This window comes from Gadus chalcogrammus, chromosome 14 (genome assembly GCF_026213295.1).
Source record: "Gadus chalcogrammus isolate NIFS_2021 chromosome 14, NIFS_Gcha_1.0, whole genome shotgun sequence".
NCBI lineage: Eukaryota > Metazoa > Chordata > Actinopteri > Gadiformes > Gadidae > Gadus > Gadus chalcogrammus.
In genome coordinates, this window is record NC_079425.1 from 27,716,156 (window position 1) to 27,743,817 (window position 27,662).

Consider the following 27,662-nt stretch of genomic DNA (forward strand, 5'->3'; position numbering starts at 1 on the left):
CGTGTGTTCATTATTGTCGACACCGTCACCGAGAGTGACGTGACCATCGTTTCGTGCAGCTGTTCCGTGTTGAAGTCTCGTTCAATAAAAACCAACTCTCGTTGTCGAGCGTTCAATAAAAACCAACTCTCGTTGTCGAGCGTGCCCCCCCCCTACAAACGTGTCTCCCCCCCCCTCAACAAACGTGTCCCCCCCCCCCCCCCCCTTCAACTAACGTGTCCCCCCCCGCCGATTTCCCATGCTGATATCCCCGAAGATTCTCGGGCATCTTCGACAATTTGGCTATAGATTGTCTCATTACACGCTAAATAATATAATTATAGCCTTGTAGTGACCGTAACATAATTCACCTACAGTATTTCGTTATGTGTAGTTCTTTCAATTGTGTTGTTGTTTACTGCATGTCATTTACGTTCTTGGTGGTTCAGGGATCGCGGTCCCTTTAAGGATTACTTGCGTCTCATGACGTCACAGACCATGCTGGATTTGTTTACCTTCAGCACGCTTTGATTTCCGGTTTTCTTCTTTACAAAATAAACGAGTCACACGGCTGTGTGCTCAACGTGCGAAGTTGTGTTCTTAACTTATTGCAATTTCCACAGCCTAATTATATATATAGGTTTTGGCATAAACATAACTAGGGTGCACTGTACTATCTGCGCACACCCTTTCTGAAGCCTCTCTCTCGCTCTCTCTCTCTCTCTCTGTCCCTCCCGCTCTCTCTTTCTCTCTCTCTCGTACCGTTTTGTGGAGCACGTTAATTGTCTTAGAACACTCCCATTCAGAATGCATTGGTTTACATTTCGTTTTGTGTAACACGCAAAAAGTCGGACTATCGTGATCGGGAACACGCTTCAATAGATTAACGTTCGTGCGCAGGAGCACGCAATCGCGTGATACCGGGTTGGGTCAGGTCTTGGTCAGCCTTCAAATCCCAGATGTGGAGACTGCAGGGATACCTCACAGAGAAGACACTAAAGAGCCATCTCTCATTCATCGAGTGGACTCATTGACCACAAAGATGCTCCCATAGGCAGATTGCTGCATGGCATTCACCACTTATTCAAATTGAAGAGGTTGAAGCAGTCTTCCTTGTGGTCACTTGCCATAACACTGTCATGTGTTTTATGAAAACACCATCAGTAACATTTAAATTGAGTTGATGTGGACGGCTCTTTTTTTTGTCCGATTTTTTCAGTGTTCAGTGCCTGTTTGTGAGATATGCATTGTTTGAAAGATAAGCCTTTGATTTTGTTTAATTTTAATATGCCTTTCATCAACAGTGGTTTGGGGTTTTATAGCAACAATTAAAGTCCTTAACTACTGGTGAACGATGTTGCAGAACATATATGGTTTGTGTTGATTGCATGGAAAAGGGAATAACCAATTACAACTTATATGGTAAGAGCCTGGTAAATTGGTGTGTTTTACTTGGTAACGTCGCAGAACGTACATGGTTCAAGTTTGTGTTGACTGCATGGAAAAGGGAATGTATTACAAATTATATGGTTAGAACCTGGTAATACCATGGAAACAAACGAGGCTTCCTTTTACAGTACAGTTTCAGCTTAATTACTGGGTAAATTGTCGTGTTTTACTTGGTAACGTTGCAGAACGTACATGGTACAAGTTTGTGTTGACTGCATGGAAAAGGGAATAATGTATTACAAATTATATGGTAAGAACCTGGTAATACCATGGAAATAAACGAGGCTTCCTTTTACAGTACAGTTTCAGCTTAATTATTGGGTAAATTGGTGTGTTTTACTTGGTAATGTCGCAGAACGTACATTGTACAAGTTTGTCTTGACTGCATGGATAATGGAATGTATCTATTATAAATTATATGGTAAGAACCTGGTAATACCATGGAAACAAACGGCTTTGTGCCCAGTATTTAAGAAGATGTACCATAACACTAGAGGAAAACTGTTCCTGCAGAGGTTGTTACCAGGTAAGTAATTCCATAGTGGTAAATCGAATAAACCCTTTCTAAATGGGTGCAGCTACGAATAATAACTAAGAAAAAGTATTTTATTGGAAAGCACTATGCTAATTTCTAGATAGTACATCATTAAACTTGGGCAGTTAACAACATAAACCTTGGATAATAGGTGTTTATAAGAATTGGTTGCCTAATTTCCTAGGAAGTACACAATATCGGAGTTATTACCAACCTAAAACAGTTACAACTACACGCTACTTAGTTGAGTTGATGGGTAATAGTGGAGGTTTTACTTAGTACTTCAGCTGTAATTCCTCTGCATTTACCTTCTTATTATCAGTGGTAATTACACAGTAATTCACTATAACTTACCGGATAATTCCTCTGTATTTACCTTCTTATTACCAGTGGTAATTACCCAGTAATACACTATGATTTACCATGTATGTACCGGGTAAATACCTAGTAATTAGGGGACTGTAAAATGAAGGGTTACCATTTGTGTTTTGTTGAACTACTGGGGATCGAAATAAACAGACTTTGGATTGCACCCCGAGGACCGTGGTGTCCAAGCGCTCAGTGAATCTTGTTACACTGACCCTCACAAGATAAGCATGTTTACCACTCAATATCTTGATCAAAAATATTAAAGAGAGAGGGAGCCAGATAAAGACAGAACGTACAGCAGGTTAATCCTCCTAAAGGTTTTAGATTCACCATTGATTTTCTTTGAGGAGAGAGAACAGGAATCAAAGATACTGAAGCATGTGAGTGGATGAAACAGCATGTTATAGAATACCTCTTGGAGCTCAACTAAGGATTCTGCTTTGCTTCCTTCCAAGGATCAGATGTTTTGTTTAATCCTTTGTCTCAGTTACTATTCATGCCAGCAATTTCTACCCAAATCTTTTTCCTCTTTCTAACTGTTGCCAACTGAGCCCACAGAGAGCTGGAGGCTAATGTCACCTCCTATTGGATGTTCTTTTTAACAATTACAGCCTTTCCAACCCAAAGGTCCCATGTCACACCTCCGATGTCTCCTATCTCCCACCCCCTTATTTAACCGATGACCTTGAAACGGCAATGATTATGTATGGTATTCTTTCAGAATTATATTTCACACACACACACATACCCACGCACATTCACACACACACACAAACACGCATATGTGCGAAGTCACTCACTTGCACAAACACAAGTAAACACTTAAAAGGAATAAAATGGATTTCGGATATGTTTTATATGATAACGAGTTGAAACGTTCGTTTTGGAGCACAAAAACCGCATATAGACGCTTTCTTCAGTTGGCTGTTTTTAGCCGATTATATCAAAACGCTATAAACTTGGAACAATGGGGGCAGTGGTTATGTTCAAAACAAAAGCACTATTTTAAACCATTTAAAAGGCGAAAAGTAGCCCAACACTTCTTTTGGTAGTAAAATCACTTAATCACTTAATATACGCCATATGAAACTCTTTTGAATTTGTTTGTTGTGCGCCTTTGGTTCTGGGCTAGAGTCCTAGAATAATCACTGAATATTTGTTTGTTGTTTGTTGTTTGCCTTTGGTTCTGGGCTAGAGTCCTAAAATATTGTAATAGATTGTCCTTTAGGTCGGGTTGTAGTCCCGACTTGGGTTCCAGAGAGTCTGTTGATCTGATCTTAAATAACTTTCAATTTAATTTTCTCACTTACTTAAATACATTGCACTTTCAATTTTACTTACTAAAAAGCCTTTTTAACTTTCTATTTTACTCATTTCTTTGCATATGTTTTCTTTTACTTATCTATTATTTTATTTTATTGTATAACAATGTTTATATGTGAAGCACTTTGAGTCTGCCTTGTGTATGAAAAGTGCTATATAAATAAAGTTGCCTTGCCTTGCCTTGCCTAAAATAAGGGTCTTAACATATAAAACGAGGCATTGAGAACTTTGTAAGTGTACAGATTGTTTATTAAATATGACATTTTATACACACAATACCATCAGTAGATCACCCGTGCATGCCATTTAGTTTTTTAAGGCTCGATAAGTAGATTGGCAAACACAGAGCTTGCGTGTTGCTGACGGCTGTCACAATCTCTGTGTTCGTCAATCTACCTATCGAGTCTTGAAAACAAAATGTCGTCAACGGGTGATCTTCTGATGGTATTGTGTGTATAAAATGTCATTTCTAATAAACAATCTGTACACTTACAAAGGTAAGTGTAAAAACAAAGGTTTTTACCATAACCTCTGCCCCCTTCGTTCCAAGTTTAAAGCGTTTTGATAGAATCAGCTAAAAACAGCCAACTGAAGAAAGCGTCTATATGCGTTTTTTGTGCTCCAAAATGAACGTTTCAACTCGTTATCATACAAAACATATCCCAAATTCATTTTACACCGGAATTACCTTTGAAGTAATAGCGCCCTGATCTTAATGAACAATCTTTTTTGTAGGTGCACAGTGCATTGACCGAGCTCTACAGTAGAGCTGTTCACTACAGGCTCTACTGCAGAGCTGTGCACCACAGGCTCTACTGTAGAGGTTTTCACCACAGGCTCTACAGTGGAGCTGTTCACTACAGGCTCTAAAGTAGAGCTGTTCACCACAGGCTCTACTGTAGAGCTGTTCACCACAGGCTCTACAGTAGAGCTGTTCACCAGAGGCTCTATAGTAGAGCTGTTCACTACAGGCTATACAGTAGAGCTGTTCACTACAGGCTCTACAGTAGAGCTGTTCACCACAGGCTCTACAGTAGAGCTGTTCACTACAGTAGAGCTGTTCACCATAGGCTCTACTGCAGAGCTGTTCACCACAGGCTCTACTGTAGATATTTTCACTACGGGCTCTACTGTACAGCTGTTTACCACAGGTTCTACAGTATATCTGTTCAGAGCAGGCTCTACAGTAGAGCTGTTCACCACAGACTAACTGAATATTATTTAAGGCAAACAAAAGGAAAAAAAGAGTGGATGACGAACGAGTCCTATGTCACGAGGAGCTCAGCGGCCACAGAATAATGTCTCCCGACTCCCAGTCCAAATTTACGCCAGGAATGAAAAGTTATGCAGAAGAAAAGTTCGGCACTGATTTGGGTTCTGCACTGCAGCTCCCGAGATGTGTTCCTCCCCCTTCCTATCTGTAGCTCACTAACTTCTCTCTCTCTCTGTCTCTCTCCCTTCCTCTTTATCCCACTCCGTCTCCGTCTGTCTCTCGCTTCCTCTCTCCCTATCTCTCCCCCTCTATTTCTCCTTCCGTTTCCCTCTCTCACCCCCTCTCTAACCCACTCCCTCCCTGCCCTCCCTCTCCCCCTCGCCCCTTCTCTCCCCCTCTCTCTCTATCCCACTCCCTCCCTCCCTCTTGCCCTCTCCCTCACTCTCTCTCTCTCCCCCCTCTATCCCACTCCCTCTCCCTCCCTTTCTCTCCCTCCCCCTCCCCTTCTTTCCCACTCTCTCTCTCTTTTCCACTCCCTCCATCTCCCTCTCTATCCCTCCCCTTCTCTCCCATTCCCTCTCTCCCACTCCCTCTCTCCATATCTTCTCTCTTGCTGAGTCTCGGTGTAATTGCTCAGTCTCTCGGATGCATTCTCCCGCAACATAATTTGAATCATTGACAAACGTCCCTGTTCTCATCACGGCGGCTCCGCGAGTGGGGAGGGGGAGGAAGACGAGAGGGGTAGCCGGAACCCGATCAGAGGGCACCCTGCGTGGGCGGTGCCGCAGTGATTGGCTGCGGAGATATATCTTGTATCATAAAAAAGCGTAGAAGACAACAGAGCCTAAGGGTGAGCCGGAATCCCAGAGGCTCCTGGAGAACCATCGACAAATTCCACGGCGCCGTATAACCGCCGCCACCGCTGCCGTATAACCGCCGCCACCGCTGCCACTCCGCGTCACACGCAGGCTGCGGTAATTGAAAATTGCTCTACCTACCAAAGGAAATGAGATGTTGATTTGTGAGATAAAGATGATAAACGCCCCCGATAAAGTTGTTTTTATCCTTCCCTCTCTCCCCCTCACTCTCCAGCGCTTCCGTCGGCCACAACACCATCGCAGATCCGTCTGACGGAGACGGATCCAGACACGCTAGACGCCGGCGCTCCTTGATGACGGTCACTGACGACGCCCTGTCAATAAGCTCTGATTCGTTGTTCTGCACCTTGTGCTCCCAACACAACGCAAAGGTCACTTTGCGTTGACATCTACAATCATGTGGATGTCCTGTCTCTGTCAGGCCGTTACAATGTGGACCGCTTCCAGATGCTGTTGGCCAGTTGGTCGTTGGGAAATATCCTGCCTTGTTTCTTCTAGTTTTTAACGCTCTCTAGCTTGATGTACTCCAGAGTGACATCGCTGCCTAGGGAAAGATTTATGCTTACGAACCTTGGCAGACCTTGTTTTGGCAAAAACCTGCCGACCTCAGACCTCCATCATCATTCCTGGGACAGGTGTTCATGTCTGAGCTATCACGCAAATGTGCTGAGCTACAGAGAACCCAGGGAGCCATTTAAGTATGACAATATTGGTGGGGTTCGATATGTGACAGATTGATAAATTAACAAATTATCCCGTTCCATCCACAAAGGGCTGTTGTCATTGTTAACCATCAAGTATCAAAACACATCTATTTCCTTCTCTGGCTGTCTATAGCATCAAAGTAAAAAGGAGGTGTAATTGGATGCTGATACGGCACAAAATAATCATCATTTTATTGTCAGGCTCAGCAGTGAACTGGCCTCACCAAGGCTGTTTGGTCCAAGATGGAGTATGGAGAGGAGAAAAGACCAATTTCCATGTCATGAATGGAAAGTTCCCTAAATCACTTTGGAGTGAATTGCCATCAATCACAAACCATTTTCCTGAGCTAGGAATCGAAAAAGGAGACAAAGACATCGAGAGAGAGAGAAAGAGAGAGAGAGAGAGAGAGAGAGAGAGAGAGAGAGAGAGAGAGAGAGAGAGAGAGAGAGAGAGAGAGAGAGAGAGAGAGAGAGAGAGAGAGAGAGAGAGAGAGAGAGAGAGAGAGAGAGAGACAAAGACAAAGACAGAGAAACAGACAGAGAGGGAGAGAGAGGGGTCAAGATAGAAGTGGAACAGCATATGGTAAGGAGAGGGAGAATAGGTTACTCTATTACCTGAGTGCAATTCAGCATGAATAATGATGAACGACGTAAAGGCACTTAGGAGTTTCCTTAAACTGATGCCGGCCATGAATCACACTGGAGCAGCCATGTGTTAATGTGTATTTAACATTTAGTGCCACCCCTAGGGTGCAATATTTATCCAATTAATGCCAAGAGACTTCAGGGCTTTATGAAATATTTAATTGAAGGAACAATAGGCCCGCTCTGGTTCAGTGTGTTCACACTGAACCAGAGGCTGTGTGGAGGCTGTGTGTCCAACCGGCCGCTGTCCGCCAAGCCTTCAGAATGCAGGGGCTGTGTAGTGGGCTCTGGGTTACATACGGCTCATCATTATTCCTGCGCTACATCGCAGTAAGACTCCTAAACTGTCTGCAGCGGTCCCCAGAGAGCCGCCCTAATGCCTCCTCCACAGTCCCTTAACCACAATAATAATGGGCTGCAGTTTTACCACACAGCACTCTGCCGATCACAACGCTGCTCAGAGGCAATGTCACAAGGCTTCACAACACAGACGCTAAGAAGACCACCATCACGGGGGTCCCGCCGTTCTGAGAGGAGACCTTTCGGAGCTAAAAGACTCTTCCGCCTCTTCTTGGTTTCAGTCTGGCCATCTGTCTCTCAGAAGAAGCCTGTAGATCTGCTCTAAGCCAGACACTTATAAGTCATAAGAGTGTACTCTGAGTGGAGATAAATAATAAAGCTTCCCTCTGTGTCCCAGAGTAACTTGGCCTCCCAGCTTTATTAGTCGGCTTTATTGTGAACGCTGGAAGAATACGAACCTGACAGATTTATCCTCACCTTAGGTTTATAGCGCATTCATAATGAGAGTGGCTTTGGGGAAAATGAACCTCAATCCACAACCAGCAATTAAGATCATGTGTACTCAACACATTCTCACTCCGAGCGCGTCGATTTCTGACGAACGGTCAGTGACTTTTGCTTCAGTTTCTGACGCAAAAGGGTACCCTTGCGCTGCTTTTTTAGACGCATGGGGTTTTCAACTAGTTACAATGTAACCCTTTGACGGGGGACCCGATGGCTGCACATAGAGACGCTATGAGCATTCATATCCCATTGGCTAACGGAGGACCTTGCGCTTCTTTTTTCGACGCAGGGGGTTTGCCACTCATTGCAATGTAATCCCTCCACGGCAATATATGAAGCTATGAGCATTCATTCCATTGGCTAACGGAAGAGCCGATGGCTGCACATAGAGACGCTATGAGCATTCATATCCCATTGGCTAACGGAGGACCTTGCGCTTCTTTTTTCGACGCAGGGGGTTTGCCACTCATTGCAATGTAATCCCTCCACGGCAATATATGAAGCTATGAGCATTCATTCCATTGGCTAACGGAAGAGCCGATGGCTGCACATAGAGACGCTATGAGCATTCATCCCATTGGCTAACGGAGGACCTTGTGCTTCATTTTTCGACGCAGGGGTTTTTCCACTCATTACAACGTAATATCCCTCCACGGCAATATATGAAGCTATGAGCATTCATTTCATTGGCTAACGGAAGAGCCGATGGCTGCACATAGAGACGCTATGAGCATTCATCCCATTGGCTAACGGAGGAACTTGTGCTTCTTTTTTCGACGCAGGGGTTTTTCCACTCATTACAACGTAATATCCCTCCACGGCAATATATGAAGCTATAAGCATTCATCCCATTGGCTAACGGAAGAGCCAATGGCTGCACAATAACGGCGATTTTACAGTGACATCTGTGACATTCCTCAACACAACTACACCAACGTGTCCTTGTTAATTACACAACATGTATGGGTTAAGGCTCTGTGCATCAGTTGTCCTGTTTGGTGCTTTGATTGAGAGAAACAATCGTTTTTTTGATCAGTGTTGGGTAGCTGAGGTCGTTGCAATAGAGACCACGTCCGTCCGTTTTGTTTCACAACTGACAGAGCTGCCAAGTCTCACCATTTGGCCCTGAGACACACTCATATCAACCAGTTCACACACTATCACAGAGTAGGAAGAGAAGGAGGAGAAGGAGAAGGAAAAGAAGAAGAAGAAGAAGAAGAAGAAGAAGAAGAAGAAGAAGAAGAAGAAGAAGAAGAAGGATAATAAGAAGAAGAAGAAGGATAAGAAGAAGAAGAAGAAGAAGAAGAAGAAGAAGAAGAAGAAGAAGAAGAAGAAGAAGAAGAAGTAGAAGAAGAAGAAGAAGAAGGATAATAATAATAATAAGAAGAAGAAGGATAATAATAATAATAAGAAGAAGGATAATAATAATAAGAAGAAGAAGGATAATAATAATAAGAAGAAGAAGGATAATAATAATAATAATAACAATAAGAAGAAGGATAATAATAATAAGAAGAAGGATAATAATAATAATAATAATAATAAGAAGAAGAATAGAAGAGGCGGAGGAGGAAGGGCTGATGCACATTCTCACTCCGAGCGCGTCGATTTCTGACGAACGGTCAGTGACTTTTGCTTCAGTTTCTGACGCAAAAGGGTACCCTTGCGCTGCTTTTTTAGACGCATGGGGTTTTCAACTATTACAATGTAACCCTTTGACGGGGGACCCGATGGCTGCTGAAAACCCCATGCTTCGAAAATAGCAGCGCAAGGGTACCCTTTTGCGTCAGAAACTGAAGCAAAAGTCACTGACCGTTCGTCAGAAATCGACGCGCTCGGAGTGAGTGAGAATGTGCTGCTGATGCACATTCTCATTCCGAGCGCGTCGATTTCTGACGAACGGTCAGTGACTTTTGCTTCAGTTTCTGACGCAAAAGGGTACCCTTGCGCTGCTTTTTTAGACGCATGGGGTTTTCAACTATTACAATGTAGGCCTAACCCTTTGACGGGGGACCCGATGGCCAGCACATTCTCACTCACTCCGAGCGCGTCGATTTCTGACGAACGGTCAGTGACTTTTGCTTCAGTTTCTGACGCAAAAGGGTACCCTTGCGCTGCTTTTTTAGACGCATGGGGTTTTCAACTATTACAATGTAACCCTTTGACGGGGGACCCGATGGCTGCTGAAAACCCCATGCGTCTAAAAAAGCAGCGCAAGGGTACCCTTTTGCGTCAGAAACTGAAGCAAAAGTCACTGACCGTTCGTCAGAAATCGACGCGCTCGGAGTGAGTGAGAATGTGCATCAGCAGCACATTCTCACTCACTCCGAGCGCGTCGATTTCTGACGAACGGTCAGTGACTTTTGCTTCAGTTTCTGACGCAAAAGGGTACCCTTGCGCTGCTTTTTTAGACGCATGGGGTTTTCAACTATTACAATGTAACCCTTTGACGGGGGACCCGATGGCTGCTGAAAACCCCATGCGTCTAAAAAAGCAGCGCAAGGGTACCCTTTTGCGTCAGAAACTGAAGCAAAAGTCACTGACCGTTCGTCAGAAATCGACGCGCTATCATTCGCGTCGAGAGCAGCGATGGGCTGTAGTTCAAAAAGCGGCCTAAAAAAACCCTGACATTATCAAACTTCCTCACATTTTTTTTGGTTTTCTTTGCATGCACATTTTTAATTAAAATCCACAAACAACATATGTGTAATCCACGGCATATAAAGACGAAAAAAAAAATTACTTTCTCTCCATTGAAACCCATTCATATTTTTCGATCTCAGAGGTCCCATGCGGGATATACCGGAAGGGGCGGACTTACGAGCTCAATAACAAGCAGGAAGAAGCAGGAAAAATCCGCCGGTTATATATATATTTTTTTTAAATGTGGAATGATATTATTGTTTTTAATGGAATATGAATTTGAACTTATTAGAAGTTAGCGATGATTATACTCGTGTCTCAAACATGATCACGAAACATCAACAGTTCTGCTCGCTGTAAGCGAGTAAGTGATAGGATTGGATTGACCTATCACCGATGGGATGTTAATCGCAGTGCACCTTGGGAATCGTAGATGAGCTTCAAATCGGGACTCAGGATCCACCAGACCCAGGTAAGTTGTACAAAATATTTAAATATGATTAACTAAGAATATAGGCTTAACTAAATTGAAATCTCTCCAACGAGCAGTAGGCCTATGTCTATGAGAGAGAGAGAGAGTGAAAGACACTTCAATATAACTTATTTTTTAATATATAGGCTATACATATTTTTTGCATCGCGTGTACATTTGAAAACGTCTTGCTAGGTTAGGTGGCTCACTATCGTTCGTAAGATGTAGCCTTACCACCAAGCACCGAAACTCGGTTCCAGTAGGGCACCGGTTCCGATTAAACGGTAGTACCTAGATCGAATAAGAACGCACATTTCGGTGCCTCATAACGGTGCCTGAATTTTTTTTAACGCCCCCGTGTATAACGTGTATTACGAAGCGTAATACACACCTTATATCAGTGACAAACAATATATTAAGTGTGTATTACGCTTCTATTATACAGTCTATGGTATTAAGCAATAACTTTAAATGCATTTTTTTTCTCCCATCTAACAAATAGACATTTAATACGAATCTTAATAAGTATATTTAAGCTTATTTACAGAAGATGCATCTATTTTTTTCATTGTTCTGAATGTTGTGTATAACTCGCTTAGTGGTCTTTCTGTTGATTTATTGCCATTTAGTATTTATTTAATAATGTTGCTCATAAGTTGTTAGTACTCCCCATATATTTGACAATAAGCTGTCTTTTACAAGAAATGCCTTATTTCAACAATCTGATGTTCACCTGAAAGTAATTAAGTGCCCATAATATTGCTTATCCACCTAATGTTGTCTTCTTTAGTTCAAGAGAAATGTACTAAGTTCTGGTTGTAATTGTTAATTTTACCATGCACAACCCAAATTGTCTTTTGTGTTTGAATGTACTGTATAACCAGTATAATTTCCCACATAGTTATGTGTTGACAATGAATTAATATCATATCTTTTTTCACTCCAAATGCAATATCACTAATATGCATGAATTAATTCACATATTATATGTGTGAATTTGATAATGTTATCAACTGAAATCAAATATATCTAAGATTAACCCTCTATGTTTCACTATCATTTGCAGAATGACAAAGCCTAAGAAGAAGCGATGCCCCTCATGCCAGGCCGAAAATTCTGTTGGAAGGAAGACATGTTGCCAGTGTCTCCTCCCCCTTCCCCGGAAGAACAAGCTCCCAGATAATTTGCAGATGGACAGCTGGGCATCCTCTGCAAAGTCATACAGAAACGGTGCCAGGGCTATAAATTCAGCCCAGCTATCTGTGAGTTTAAATTACTGTAATTCAACAAAGGTTTTGGCCTCTGAGACAATAACATAATGTTCTTATTTGTCAATTTGTCCTCCTTTTAGGTAAAGTGAAACCACCATAAATGCTGTAACAAACCATGACTTTCATCATTGATCAATATGCCTGATATACTGATCACCGGATACCTGATCATATATAACCTAATAATAAGATAATAGGCTGCCTCTTTAAAAAAAAAATAGGAACAACTAATTTAAAATGACCCATAATTTGTTCTAATTAAATTGAAAATTCAACAGCTGCCTTTTACAAAGTGGACAAACACCCCCACCTTTGTTCATGACTATGCCGCCACATGCAGCTTCACATATTTGTTGGTTTCCTGATCATCTGCTCAGGATGGCATATTCAGGTTATCTTGTGTATGTGGCGGGCCTGCAGTGCTGCCGGGCCGCTTACAAACACACACACACACACAAACTGAGCGGGGCAGACAGACTATGCAAACCATTTTTTATCATCTCTTAATAGGTTGTGTTTTCTGTGATGTGAAATTAATGACTGTGTGTCTCCAGAACACATTTCAATCATTTTCAAAACTTTATTTAAAAAAAAAAACTTTTAGTTTATTGATTTTTCCTTAACAGTTATGATTTACTAACCGGTTACAGGGGCACACCCCTAATTTTGACAGACAACACAAAGTTAAGCTAATAATAAGCAAAGAGTCTAAGCTCTTGAGTTGATGCTGATTATCCTCACCTGTAAATGCCAATACTTGTGTTATGCTAATTTGTTAAGCAAAGGTGTAAATGCATATATTTTCTTCATTGTATTCCTGCAGGTCTTAAAACTAAATGCCCTGGTCGGAAACCCCTACTATTCTTGGAAATCCTGGCCGCAAAGGAAAATCTGTGGGGGACTTGATTCACTTTATCCCCACAGATAACGTGTTGGTGAAGGATATCATTTCCAAAATGAGCAAATGCTATGAGCTCCTCCTGACAAGTAAGATCATCCTTGTTAAAGATACATACATTATACAGTTGAGGACACAATTATTAGCCCCCCTATGACATTTTTTTATTAGGAAGTTAGCTGCAGGCCGGCAGGGCATCAGTCAAAAGCAGCGACATCCGTGTTATCAGATGTATGCGGTGAAATTAAAACGGAGGACAGAAACCCAAACTATAATCTTGAACATATATATAATAAATTAGTATTTGTAAAATTGAGGCTAAATTAAATAGGTTGTTCTAAATGTTTTGGGAGGAGTTCTTCCGTGGCTCATATCAGATTTTCTTTTATACTGTTTCAGTGTTGCAGGGCTGTGCTCCACAAGCAGCTGTGCCCCCCCTGGAAAACAGTGGTCCACCAGCCCCTCCTGTGTGCTCTCAGCCTCCTCCAGAACCCTTCTCATCCCCTCAAACTCCTCCATCCTTCTCCAACTCCCAACCACCTCCATCCTTCTCATCCCCTCAAACTCCTCCATCCTTCTCCAACTCTGAACCTCCTCCATCTTTCCACAACTTAGAACCTCCTCCATCCTTCTCCAACTCCCAACCTCCTTCCTTCTCATCCCCTCAAACTCCTCCATCCTTCTCCAACTCCCAACCTCCTTCCTTCTCATCCCCTCAAACTCCTCCATCCTTCTCCAACTCCCAACCTCCTTCCTTCTCCAACTCCCAACCTCCTCCATCCTTCTCAGACCCTCAAACTCCTCCATCCTTCTCTAACTCTGAACCTCCTCCATCTTTCCACAACTTAGAACCTCCTCCATCCTTCTCCAACTCCCAACCTCCTTCCTTCTCTAACTCTCAACCTTCTCCATCCTTCTCCAACTCCCAACCTCCTTCCTTCTCTAACTCTCAACCTTCTCCATCCTTCTCCCCTCAACCTCATCCATCCCTCTCCAACTTTGAACCTCCTCGATCTCCAGCCTCCTCTTCCAAGAAGAGGCCCAAATAAAAGGTTTGATTTACTCTGCATAAATGTTGATGCTATATAAATGTATTACATTGTTAGGGTTTTCTAATTAACACAATATACTTCATGTGATTTGTATTAATCTTTTCTACTTTATCTTTTTAGAATGCAGAAAACACAAAAATCAAAAGGTTTTCCTGTTTCAACGCATTGTTGATAAACGTGTTTTAAAACGTAAGTTAAAAACAAGTGTTTTTTTTTAATTATGAAACATTTGCAACGTAGTCCTTATATGCTTCATAAGACAACACATAATGGTGTATGTTGAGGATGGATTGAGGGCTTTTAGTTTAGTACATTTACTGCGTTTTTCCATCTGCACTTTTTGCTGGCCAAGCCAAGCCGTTCAGATTTTGTTGCCCATTACCACGAGAGTCGGATCCAGGATGGACTTTATCTGGAGTGGGGCCAAAAGCGCCCTGGCCCTGCCTCTAAAAATAAGCGAGCTGAGCTGCTCCTATTTTCGGTACTCCTCGCATGGGTACCAAGCTGTCTGAAAGGGTGCCGAAAAGATGAAGCTATACACTGCCGTCAGTTGATTGGTCGAAAGAATAACTTTGGCCTTAAAGAGGCCTATGTGTAGTCACCTTTGCAGGAGTGAAGAGAGTATTGTGTTTAGAGAAAAGGATAACATGAACGTTATGGCATATTTGGCTATAACATGTAAAATTGTTAGGTTACCAATTTCTACAGGATTTTGTGTTGGACCATTTAAAAACAAATGCAACTCATACTGTTGGACCCAGATAGACAGTGTTTAAAATTTGATGCTTAATCCTTGTATTAAATAATACATTCTAAGTTGTGTGGTGATAGTAGGTATTTGGAGATGGATAAATCACACAATACAGCTAAATTGACCATCTGTCTCTACAGGAAATGCCTTTCTCTCACAACTACTTCTGTCATATTTTCTGATGTCATGCCTTTCAGGGAAAAGAAGAGGTGAAAGTCTCTTGGACACCATGCCCAAGTGGTAAGTTGACTGGAAACAAAGGATTTATAAAACATGTTTAAAGCTATAGTGTGTAACTTCTGTCGGGGCCCAAGAGGAATTCTGAGTAATTACAACAACACTGTCGGTGCATCTACATGAGGTACACTTTGCTGATCGCACATCAATTGTATCCTTCTGCTGTACGTCCAGGTTTTTTATGACTAATACAATCAACAACTTTAACATTTCTTGGGCTCTTTTCTGGGCTCCTTCACCAGTGTCAACACTGCCCTACTGAGAAATAAAGAGAGAGTTTTTGTGGAGCTGTTGGGCTTAATCAACTCTGTGTAAATTCATTGGACAATGGCACAAATGTTACAGACGAAAAGTAACGCACTATAGCTTTAATAAGAATTGTTATAGATAAAAAAGTTCATCCTTTAACCTTCAATTACTGTTTTTTATTTCATTCTTGACAGTGGGAAAAAGTGGGACGATTCATGGGAGCCAGACCAGCCAACAGTTTAGCTAAATCTATTTTATTTATTTATGTATATTATTTTTATTTGGTTTGATATTCCTGTTTCTTTGGAAGTGTTTATTACACACAAACCACACATACCTACACAGACATCTTTCAAAAGTGATGCATTTATTAAATAAATGTTGTTACCTGCCTCGTGCGTTTGTCCATTTTATTGCATTTATAATTATATATATATTTGAATACAATGATTGAAAAGTTTTTGCTAAGCTCTGACTGTTAATTGTGTAACAATATGACAAAAGGTGAATTATTATTTTAAATCGTTTTGGTGGTTGTGTCATAGATTTGAGTGTCTGGAGGTGCTCACAAACCCAGAAATGTGAAACGATTTACTGCCTCAGTGAGAAATCATGAGATGCTCCTAGCTTCCTATGACACACGGCAACACAAGTCTCACTCCCTACTCGTCAGAAGTGTGACGCATGGCCAAGGATCCCTGGCGTCAAGTTCCAACGAAAGATGTGTACCTTTTGCGTTGTTTTTTCAATGTGGGGGTCCAATTCGGTATCACGCCAAAGCGTGAGTGGAGGAAATAGCATAAACGGGGCGAGTGTTTTCTCCCAGCATTTGGTGAAATGGTTAGGTAGCCTATATTAGTATTTAATATAATAAATATTAATACTTATTATCTGAATGGGAAATGCAATATTTTAGGACAGATTCACCATTCAACGTGTTTCTAATACATTTCTAGCGAGAATGTACTTTATACCTGCATAATCTTCAGTCACTGAATGTGTCAGATCTTTAGTTTGATAGTCATTAGGACGATTTTATGGTCTCGCTAGCATGTTTAAACGACGTCAGGTTGCTAGGGACGCGACGATCTAATTGTGGCCAGCCGAGGCTGACACATAAACCAAATTTGACCTATAACCAAATGTATGATAATGCTGTATGTATAGCCTAATTTTTTATGTTATAAATATTTTAATATTGTCTAGAAGCCCTTGGATAATCCACCTGAATTTGGTTATTCTTTGGTTATTATTTTCAATGGTCATATACAGATCTTGTTCTAAAGATAATTGAATAAGAGCTATGGTCTTCTATAAATATTATAACTAATAAGTGTATATTTATATATAGAATATATATTTTAATATTTAATTAATTACATATTAAACCAATTGCATTTCGATTGGGAGATTATTTTTTTAGAAAAAGTGTGTGTGTGTTTGTGTGGGGGGGGGGGGAACTCTCTAGTTATGGATTCGTCAAAACAACAATTTCCGATTATCCGATTTTTAAACCAAGTCGCGCACGGCTCTAATGACATGCCCTATTATTTTCAATGGGGCTGCGGCTACGTCACTTGACTGTCATGGTTGCTATAGTGATTGCTATCGATAACCCTCTCCTCCAAACCACGTTAACGAGGGCGGCAACTGAGCTACCGTAAATAAATGGTGTTGTTTTTGTCGTAAACAAGGGTCCGCTGGCTAGGAAATAGACAGATATTCAAAATTTCATTCAAAGGCACCTTGGAATATGTTTCTATTATCCGCAGATTAGATTTACTTTTGTAATGAACTTGACTCGTTTTTTTTAATCGCTGTCTGGTGGCTTGTTACGTCACTCTCAGATATGCGCATGTAGAGATTTTTATAGTGACACAGCCTATAACCTATTCTTGAAAGCAAACAAGGTTATAGATTTAACGAGGCAGGGTTACTTGAAACAATGAATTAAGTATCATGGTGAGAGGTCATTCATTCCTCCTCCTGAGTGTGCTTCCTATTTATGTCAAATGTACCCCTACTGTCCACAAGCACCCCCATTAACAAATAAGCTATAGACCTGGGGTTTCTTTCATATCAAAGGGGGTCAGAAAGGACGCATATTATCAACTTTTATCAAGTAGGGCTCCATCCCTACAGGAAAGGCTCACACAAGTGACTAAGCAAGTGCTCCATCGCGTTGCACCTCACCCAGCGGCTCGCTTGCAAGATTTTGGGCTGAAGTTCTTCCCAGACCTACACCCTAGCCATCCAACATGCATATCTGAGAATCAGGCCTCTCTTTAATAATGACAAAAAGTTATGTGAGAAATACACATTAACTTTTTGTTATCTCATAGCGGCGTGGTGCCGGCTCCTATTGACCTTTTGACCCCAGACTTCAAAAACGTGGCCACAGGCCAGCTGTGTCTACACACCTTAAGCCACAAATGTACACCTCTATCCCACAAAAAATGGGGACGAGAAACTAACCTTTGACTTATGTACATTTACTATACTGTTGGAGGTCACGCCCCTTTTCCGACCTTTTCGGGATAGCTAGGGATGCTTAAATGTTTACACACATTTCCCGGGGCCCCAAGAACGACATATCCGAGATTTTGGAGTTCTAGCCCTTAGAGAAAAAAAGTTTTCCCAAATGGAGTGTCATTTGGACAAAGCCCCTCAGAAGTGTTGCCTGCAAGACCTAATGGTTCAGAATGTGGTGGAAAAAGGTTTTTGAGATAGGAGGTCCTACCGCCCTGAAATTTGAATACCTTATTCTAGTGCCTAACTGGGACCCCCGCACCGAAACTTGGCCCGGTCGGACCCCGAGGGCCGGAAGGGGAGGCCCCCCACTTCCTAACCTCGGGGTCCGACCGGGCCAAGTTTCGGTGCGGGGGGCACTGTGGGGACCTCCAGTCCCACTTCTCATTCTAACTCGGCCGCGCCTCATCCAGAACTCCCCGCTGATTGGCACCTCCAGGCCGGGTCCCCGGCTCCGTCCCTCAACCCCGCCTCCAGTGACTCTTTCCCAGCAAAACTTCCTCGGGACAGCCCCGCTGATTTACCACCTCCGGGCCGGGCCTTTTATTCTATAGAGCTCATCGTCTCTACAGGTTTTTATTGATAACGTTTTTATCTGTTCAGTAGCCTACTTTATAACTGTTTTGAAAGTGCTATATGAACCAAGTCTTTTAATAAATTCTGATAATAGACAAGAGATGGCACAGAGGAGACAATTCTATAAGACATAAAACAAATAATCAGCTTTGGAAAAAGCTTTCTAGTGCACTTGAAGGAAGTTAAAGGATCCGACAACATTTAGGCAAAAACACATTTATTAGTTATTTCACAAAGGTTTTTAAAAGGCAGTTAAATAGAGTATGAAATCAATTAAAATAATTTGGTAAAATAATCAAAGCATAGCCATTGTTTAAAATGCATCATCCGAAATGTCAGAGTCATTGTCCGAGTAGTCATCAGAAGTGTCCTGGGAGTTGATCATCTGTGCCCCCTCTGCTGCAGTCAACACTTGTAGGTAGCAGTGTCTCGCGTTAGCCATCATTTTTGTGATGAAGTGCCGTTTTCTTTTTGATCATGCACTGTAGACCAGTCACCCTTCCTCAGTAAGGCCCCAAGGTGAATCTTGAAGGTTATGAGAAAGCCAGTATTAGTAAAATGATCCCCAGTCTTTGATGTGCATATAAATGTGATGCAAGTTAAAAACATACGTTCTGTTGTAGCCCTTGAAACAAGGCAGGACAGCTCTTTTAGGGAGTCAGCACGATTCCCCAGAGGACCTCCAGTGCTGACTTCATCTCCCTCTGAAGAATCATTTTCTCCTCCTGGATTCGTTTCACTGCCATGACCAGGTCAAATGCTCTCCTCTTGGTCCGAAGGTCAACAGGTCTGAAAGCATTATAAAAAAACATTAACTCATATTCATGAAAGATGAGCATTCCAACAAAGAAGTAGATGGAGATCGATTAGAGGCATTAGGTTGTGCCAAATTTGCTGGAAGTATTTAAAATTCACAACTAGCAACTGGTGAACCTACCACTGTGTGGTAGCTGCCATGGCCAAGCCGTCTCTCCAGACAGAATGTTTTCAAGCACAGAGTCTCTGTTGTGGGGAACCATTCCGTTGTACTTCTCCACCACAGAACTCAGGAACCCCCTCTCGTCCCGGATCTTGCGGCGGATCCTGGCACGACCTTTGTTGCTGTCGCAGTCTTTGTAGAGACGCTGCGACCGTCTCTTAATACTGGCAACCAGCACCTCGACCCTGCTGGCCAAGGCGGCAACATCAGTCGTGTTGATGGTTGTTGCTGTAGAGAGGAAATGCGTGTTACATTTTAAGTGACTTCTAATAAGGTTTAATTTGAATGAATACTTCAGAAAGACTAGGTAGAATGTTAGAGGATATTATCGCCAAGAGTCTGAACTCTGTGCTTACAAAACTTATAATTTCCTCACCGTCTCTGCCCAATCCTTCACGTCACTGACCCAGTCCTCCATCTGGTTCTCTGTGACGTCCAATTCGGTCTTCATGGACTCCATGTTCCGCTTTTGGGCATCCAGAGCTTTTGTGGTCTACAAATGACAAAATAATTAGAGTAAATAAAAATAATTAAGTAAATTCAGTGTACAGCCTCAATATCTGCTAACAAAACTTAAAAAAAAAAAGATGTTAATACCCTCAGATATCTGCGGGACAGTGAGGTGGCCAAGTTGTCAGTCTTTTGCTGATTCCAGCGCATGGCCAAGAGGGTGAGCATGTCTGTGCGTCCTGCAGCATAAAATGATGGCGTTATCTAGTGTTAACTTTCAGCTTATTTCTTGTACCCATGTTCATAACTTTATAGCCATTCACCTGCTTTGGACATGTGTTTGGTGGTCCACTGCTATCCGAGAGAGGAAGGCATTGACCTGCTCTACCTCCCCCTAGTGTCAATCCAGCCCCCTCTTGATAGGCCACCACTCCAATTTACCTGTTTAAAATGCATAAAAAACAAAGCATGTTATGACATGTCAATATTGACGTGAATGTGTGGAATTCACATAAAGTGATTCACTTGGTAATGATTGCTTACGTCACATTTGTAATCGTGGGCTTTGGCATGGAACACTGAAAGGAAGGGCTTCATGCTGAGCAGATGCTGGAGCTCTGGGCAGCTTCTTGCAACCTTGTTGAGGTAGGGCCAGTATTACATGTGACATCCATGCAATAAAAGGTCGGCGTGAGGTTGGCAGCTTTCGTTGTATGTACAGGGGATATGCAAAGATCTCTCCCTGAACATATTGAGGGCACATAGGAGCAGCCCATGCCGGACACACAGGCAAGCTCCAGTCCCTCTTCATCCAGCTTGCTGGCAGATTTTTTTGGAGGTCTCTCGAGCCGCCGACCATTCCCCCCACAAACGCCTCTTCCGGGCACCTACAATATAAACATTTAAAATGGTCAAAAGGGGTTACCTAAAAAAAAAATCTTGAATAGGAGATTATTGTATTCATGTTTATATAATTATAGTCTGCAATATTACATGCTTGGTTGTGGTGTGAATGTAGTTCACAAATTTTGCGACGCCATCAAATATGGCCTGTTCCTCAGCACTAAATAAAACAGGTTAATTGGTGCATATTAGGAGGCTGAACTTTTGTCATTAGTTCAAACACTGACATTATAAATAATTTATAGTACCTAGATGCATTCTTGAAGCGGTAATGCGTGCGGTTACCATCCACGGAAACCGCAAGCATATCCGGGCTGCAGGCAGGACAGGTGAATGGCTCCTCCTTGCATATGTTGTCCATCTCATATTGGACAGGCCTCCCACTCAAAAAAAGCTTTTGGCGAAGGTGTCAGCTGAGATCTTCCCAGGTCTGTCTCAAAAAAAAAAAAGACATCAACGGCTAATGAGATTTTTTAAGCAGCATACAAATAAATAAAAAAAGGATAGATAACTTCAATACTCACACGGCCCAAAGCGGACAGTTCTCTGATCCAAACATTTTTAAAAATGCCTGACAGGACAATCCAGGTGCTGCCATTTTCATTTCTTCAATGAAGCAAAAACATCAGTTCCATAAATGGTGGCAAAGTTCAGGGTAGCTGGCCAGTAGTCCGCTGTGAAGAATGCCGTCAACACCAGCAGTCCATGTGGCTTTGCACGCTTCACATGCCAACTCAGGCATGCTGAGGCTTCATGTCTCCCTTAAAAAACAAATATAAAATATGGGAATACACACTTATTGATATTTATGACTTTTATATAATGCATTACTTAAAGAGCCCATGCCATTAAAATCACATTTTTTCCTGTTGTTTGTTAAATAACATAGGTCTGAATAAGTTTGTGAGCTGTGGTAAGTTTGAAATCTATGCAGTTGTCTGCTGAATGCAATAGGCAATGAAAGGGAAAAGGCAGAAGAAATGAGCCAATCTGGATAAGGTGACACTGTGACGTAGCGTTGTCAAACTATTATTCATGGCCCTGCCCCACTTGGTTGGTTCGTAACCACCCACAAGAATTCTGAAGGAGTCGTGATTGAGCTAGTGCTAAATGCTAATACGTGTATGGTAGTTGCCTTAGTTCGTAGTAACAGGCTAGTTTACAGAATTTTGAATGCAATGGCCGAACGACATCGAAGTACATGAACTGCGACATGCTGCCTGCCGCCGGTTGCCGCGGCGCGAGGCACCACCCGCCGCGAACCACCACCGCCCGGCAGCGGGCAGCCGGGCGGTGGTGCCTTGCGCCGGCAGCATGGCAGCAGGCAGCGCGCGGTTCTGTCTACTACAGATTGATGTGGAAGTGGAAGAACCAGAGACGTCGGAGAACCCGACGAAGTCCTTTGTGATTCATTATATCGTCTGGACGTGCACACAGCTTTTGGCCGTGATAATATGTATTATTTGATATAGATATCTATGTATTATATGATATTATTTAGATATAGAGCTCCAGGGACTGTAACGCAAGTGTTTGTACACTTCCTTGTTTATTTGGATAACCGTTCTGCTGTCTGGACTCTCGTCTATGGTATTTTCTACAACTAGACCCGTAGTGGGGGTTATCTCAGCCATGGTTGAGAATGAATTGGGGGAAAGGAACTTTGGCTTTGACTCCCTGAAGTCATGAACCACGACATGGAGGAGAAAGGGATTGTTGACCGCGGTCGTCTCCCGCCGGAGCTTCGCTGCCGATGGACCACCGCCTCGGCTTCAGGATGCGGTGATTAGCGCTGACCGCTGCCGAGGCGGCGGGAAGCAGGGCTCAAGGCGGGATACATTCGCGGCCAACAATCCCTTTCTCCTCCATGTCGTGGTTCATGTAGCCTACTTCAGGGAGTCAAAGCCAAAGTTCCTTTCCCCCCCAATTCATTCTCAACCATGGCTGAGATAACCCCCACTACGAGTCTCGTTGTAGAAATACCAGAGACGAGAGTCCGACGTGTTATGCCATAACACCAACAGCAGAACGGTTATCCAAATAACAAGGAAGTGTACAACACTTGCGTTACAGACCTGGAGCTCTGCTCTATATCTAAATAATATCATATAATACATAGATATCTATATCAAATAATACATCACGGCCAAAAGCTGTGTGCGCGTCCAGACGATATACTGAATCACAAAGGACTTCGTCGGGTTCTCCGACGTCTCTGGTTCTTCCACTTCCACATCAATCTGAACTAGACGCGGTCGTTTGAGATTCATAATAACCTATCGTCTGGAGGCTCACACAGATTTTGGCCGTGATAATATATTATTAATATTATATGATATAGATATCTATGTATAATATGGGTTTCTAAGAGCCATTGCGATACATCCACCGTAAACAGAGCGCATGGTACCGTGGCTACAAGCTGCTCAGGACCAGGTGATATTATATATTATATAGATATCTATGTATAATATGGGTTTCTACGAGCCATTGCGATACATCCACCGTAAACAGAGCGCATGGTACTGTCAATGGCTACAAGCTGCTCAGGGCCACACTCCCACCCCCCTCCTTGACCTGCCTTGACACGCCCACCGTATACAGAGCGCATGGTAGTGGCTACAAGCTGCTCAGGGCCACACCCCCACCCCCCTCCTTGACCTGCCTTGACACGCCCACCGAAACAGCGCGTTTGGGGGAAGCTCAATGTGCGACTGTTTCGGAGTGACTGTAACTCTGCACCACGGCTGAATTTCGGGGACGTCTTTGAATACTGTGTTTGTGGCCCACTAATACCTATATTAAAGCATCATAAAATAGAATGGCATGGGATCTTTAAGTAATTTTAAGATTTCCTATACAAAGCCATCATAAACTGTGGCAGTAGTTGAGAAGGGATTGCTATTATTAAAATAAACTTTTCAAACAGGACAAAAGTTACACGTTCTCACCATTCATTGTGATCACAGCCACAGCTTTTCCTGGTTTGAGCCTCAGTGCCTCTGTTGGACAACCACAGATTTGGCGAGGGATCTCCACAGGTACATACCGCACTAAAATAAATCAAAGGGAAAAAAAGTGAATTAGGAATCATTTGTAACAAGGAAAAAACATTGTACCCATGTGATAAAAAGTTTACCAACCAAGCTTCTTAAAAAGTATTCTTAGTAGAATTTAAATTGGTAATATACTTTAAATCGCGTTGAATGAAATGTGAAAATTAAATACTGTTTTTTATCGGACTATCAGTTTTATGGAAGTATCAGTGTTTGAAGTTAAGTCTGTCAACTTCAAAATGACAGAGCACATAAACTCTAAGGATGAGGGATACCTTAAATCAGAAAATATGGCCCCACACATGCGCGCCCAAACACACACATGTTATTTTGTACTTAAAATACATTGTACAGAACTTACCACACTGGCAAAGGTCCATATTCTGTACAGTAGTTGTTGGGGGCAATGGCTGGAAAAATCCCAAAGTACTGGCATCTCGGTTGTGAAGGGGGTGTCTGGTGTGCATGACGACGTCGCACTCCGCACAGAATAAGGGCCGTGGTAGACAATCACGACAACGAACAACAGCTAAATTGCTCCAACACTGTTGGCACTTTCGGGTTCCCACATTTTCTTGTGCCAGTGCGGTGTTAACCAGACGAGGTCTCGCTGCCTTCCAGCTCTCCGAAGAATTGCTCTTTCTTGTGCTCCAGTTTAATGAAGCAGAAAGAGAGGCTTGTGGGGTTGGTGATTCCACCCCATCTCCTGTTGCATCGCTCAATGATTGCTGGAGATCTCGTAGAAATCCATCTGTTAAAATAGTACAAAAGAGTCCGTTTTTTATTTAAAGTGTCTTTATGGAATGGCTGTTAAAAGGTGAAATTACTATTACCATGTTCATAATTACTGCAACATGGACTTTACATCTTAACTCTGTAACACATACATCATACAGATACAAGTAAGAATTTCCTATTAATTAATGTTCACCAATTATTAAAAAGAAATGTTTTACATACCAACGTTATCAGGAGCAAAGACCACCTCAGAGTTTGAGTCAGGAGCATTTTTGTTGGGATGAGTCTTCTGCTGTTGAAGTCCACTGCTGTTACCAGCTGTAACTGAAGAAAAAAAGAAAAAAAAAGACAATAATTTATAGTATAGTATGTAGAGTATAATAGCACACACTCACTGTTAAGCATTTATCTAGATTTGACTGTTTAGAAGCGACAAGTAGACCTTTTTGATATTTGATGGGGCTGAAAAAGGGTAGAACGAATAATGTATTTGGTTTGCAAATGAGTCATCTAAATATTGGTTCTGGTTTGCCTCCGCCGATACCATACACATCAAGCTTTAGGTTTTCCTTGATTTTAGCGTGCCTAAAATCTGGGATCTTTAAACATCAAGAATGCAAAAACAATACTGACCCTGATTGGACTGATTCCTAGCTGATCGTGGTCTTGCATGAATTAAGTTCCCGTCACTGGTTCTCTTCTTCCACCTCATGGTTGGCGGTGCTGCTGCTTGCTCATCCTGCACCACAGCAATCAAGTCATCAACCCCTTGGAGGACATCATTGACCTCTTGCTGAACAGCCATGTTATCCACCCTCGAAAACAGATTCTGGAGTTCTGAATCACTCATGATGAAGGGGACAGACAGACAGACAGACAGACAGACAGACAGACAGACACAGGTGACAGGCAACAGAGAGAGAGAGAGACAGACAGACGCTTACAAGTACAACACTGCAAGGACAGGTTGACAAGACAGATGTGGCTCTTAAAAGTGCCTTTGGGTCGAGGTTTTAGAAAAAGGGTTGTTTGGGTTGGTTTGGATGACAAAAATTGCAGGACCTGTTGAGAGAGCAGAACAGAATTGATAAACTCAAAACTATAATACCAGTGCATTTGCTCTTTGGAAAGCTGAGAACCTGTAGAATTGAATGACATCAGAATAACTGCATCAGGTACAGACAGTGCAGGGAAGGGAACAATATTGCTTTTCCTTCCAGCCGGTTACACACACCTCTAAAACCAAGCATTTTATGCATGGATATGTCAATTCGTTTTGGTCAGGGTCCTTTTGGAGACTCCAAAAAAGACCTTTGGCTACCCAAAAAGCATACTTTAAACAAAAGGTTTACTACACATGAACCCAAACATGTAGAAGCATAATATTGGTTTCAAATGAAGGCATAATCACTCAAAAATCAGATTTTTAGCTATTCCGCCTATGCAATTTTGACAAAAATGCAAAAACACAGTGCTTAAGCCATTATTTTTACTTAAAAAGTGCAAACCGCAATGGTATAAAAAACCTCATTGCTAAGGATATCAACAACGACGATAAGTTAAGAATGCACCAAGAGGGGGAGGGGGAGGGCGGCCATTTTGACCCAAGACACTAGGATACATTTGATCGGTAAACATAATTATTCCACCGAATGGTTGACATTGGTTGAAAATCCTGAGAATCTAAGCTTTCAAACGGTGTATGACATGACTATATCACTCAACCTTATGATGCCGAAAATTGACCCAGCATGTTGCGGGGAAGGGGTGGTGCAACTAAAATTCACCCGCCGGCGAAATTTGACGATTAAGTGGTTAAATCAGATGAAACCGCAATTCTAAAAATGTGCTGACAACATTTAGGCCGATTCTATTCATTCATTATAGTGACTTAGATTTTAATATTTTCTATATCGAACAAGACACGTACCTGATTCTCAGAGGGAACACTGCAACTGGCACGAATCGTGGGGGAGTTTATATACTTTGCAGTCACGTGACTGCCATGGCAAAGAGGCCGACAAAATAGCGACGAACAGCGGCCAAATAGGGGAATTGCAGCCTTGCAGATTTCCAATACTGCAATCAATCAACGATTTAGACCATAAATGTTCAAATTAGATATCAAGAAAAGATAAACATACTCGGAACTTGTGATCTATATACAGAACCTGCTGATGAAATACAACTGCTTAGGATCGTTTTAGTGACACCTCCGCCAGTGTTGCCAGATTAGGGCAGATTACCCGCCCATTCTGGCAACATAGGCTTTCCCGGCAGAGAACAAACAACATATGTGTAATCCGGGGCATATAAAGACTGGGACCAGAAAGTAATTACTTTCTCTCCATTGAAACCCATTCACATTTTTCGATCTCATAGGTCCCGTGGGGACCACCGGAAGGGGCGTGACTTCGCCACTCTAGTATTGGTGCCTTCAAACAGTCGGAGTTCCTGGGAATTTCGGAGGTTGGGACCTTCAGATCGGAGGAAATCGCCTTGAACACTCTGTGGATTTCCCTCGGAACTTCCTCTACGGAAGTAGAGGAACCCGAGCCTCCGAGTTGACGTCAAAACAATAGCTGCCCATAGAGTGGCGAAGTCACGCCTCTTCCGGTAGAGCTCATGGGACCTATGAGATCGAAAAATATGAATGGGTGTCAATGGAGAGAAAATAATTATTTTCTGGTCCCAGTCTTTATATGACCTGGATTACACACATGTTGTTTGTGGATTTGAATGATAATTTTTCATGCAAAGAAAAGTAAAAATTTTCGTGAAGAAGATTGATAATTTTAAGTTTTATGTGAGGCCGCTTTGTGAACTACAGCTCTTCGCTGCTCTCGACGCATATGATATACGTCACAACACCCGCACTTGGAACTCGGCACAGAGATGGCGATCTCTCTGCCCCACTTCACCGCTGTTTCCAAGGGGAGGATAAAAGCATCGAAAGAGT

General features: G+C 42.4%; 2 long non-coding RNA genes across 2 annotated transcripts; both read right to left on the minus strand.

Moving 5' to 3' along the window:
- Window positions 1–19,945: 19,945 nt before the first annotated feature.
- LOC130403094 (uncharacterized) lies at window positions 19,946–20,353 on the minus strand. The gene is made up of 3 exons (XR_008904059.1): window positions 20,330–20,353; window positions 20,154–20,245; window positions 19,946–20,049 (listed from the first exon to the last, which is right to left on the minus strand). It is a non-coding gene; the product is annotated as an uncharacterized LOC130403094 (long non-coding RNA).
- A 3,512-nt stretch (window positions 20,354–23,865) lies between these two features.
- On the minus strand, window positions 23,866–27,367 carry LOC130404036 (uncharacterized). The gene is made up of 5 exons (XR_008904160.1): window positions 26,634–27,367; window positions 25,337–25,765; window positions 24,926–25,027; window positions 24,327–24,716; window positions 23,866–23,962 (listed from the first exon to the last, which is right to left on the minus strand). It is a non-coding gene; the product is annotated as an uncharacterized LOC130404036 (long non-coding RNA).
- Between the last annotated feature and the right edge of the window lie 295 nt (window positions 27,368–27,662).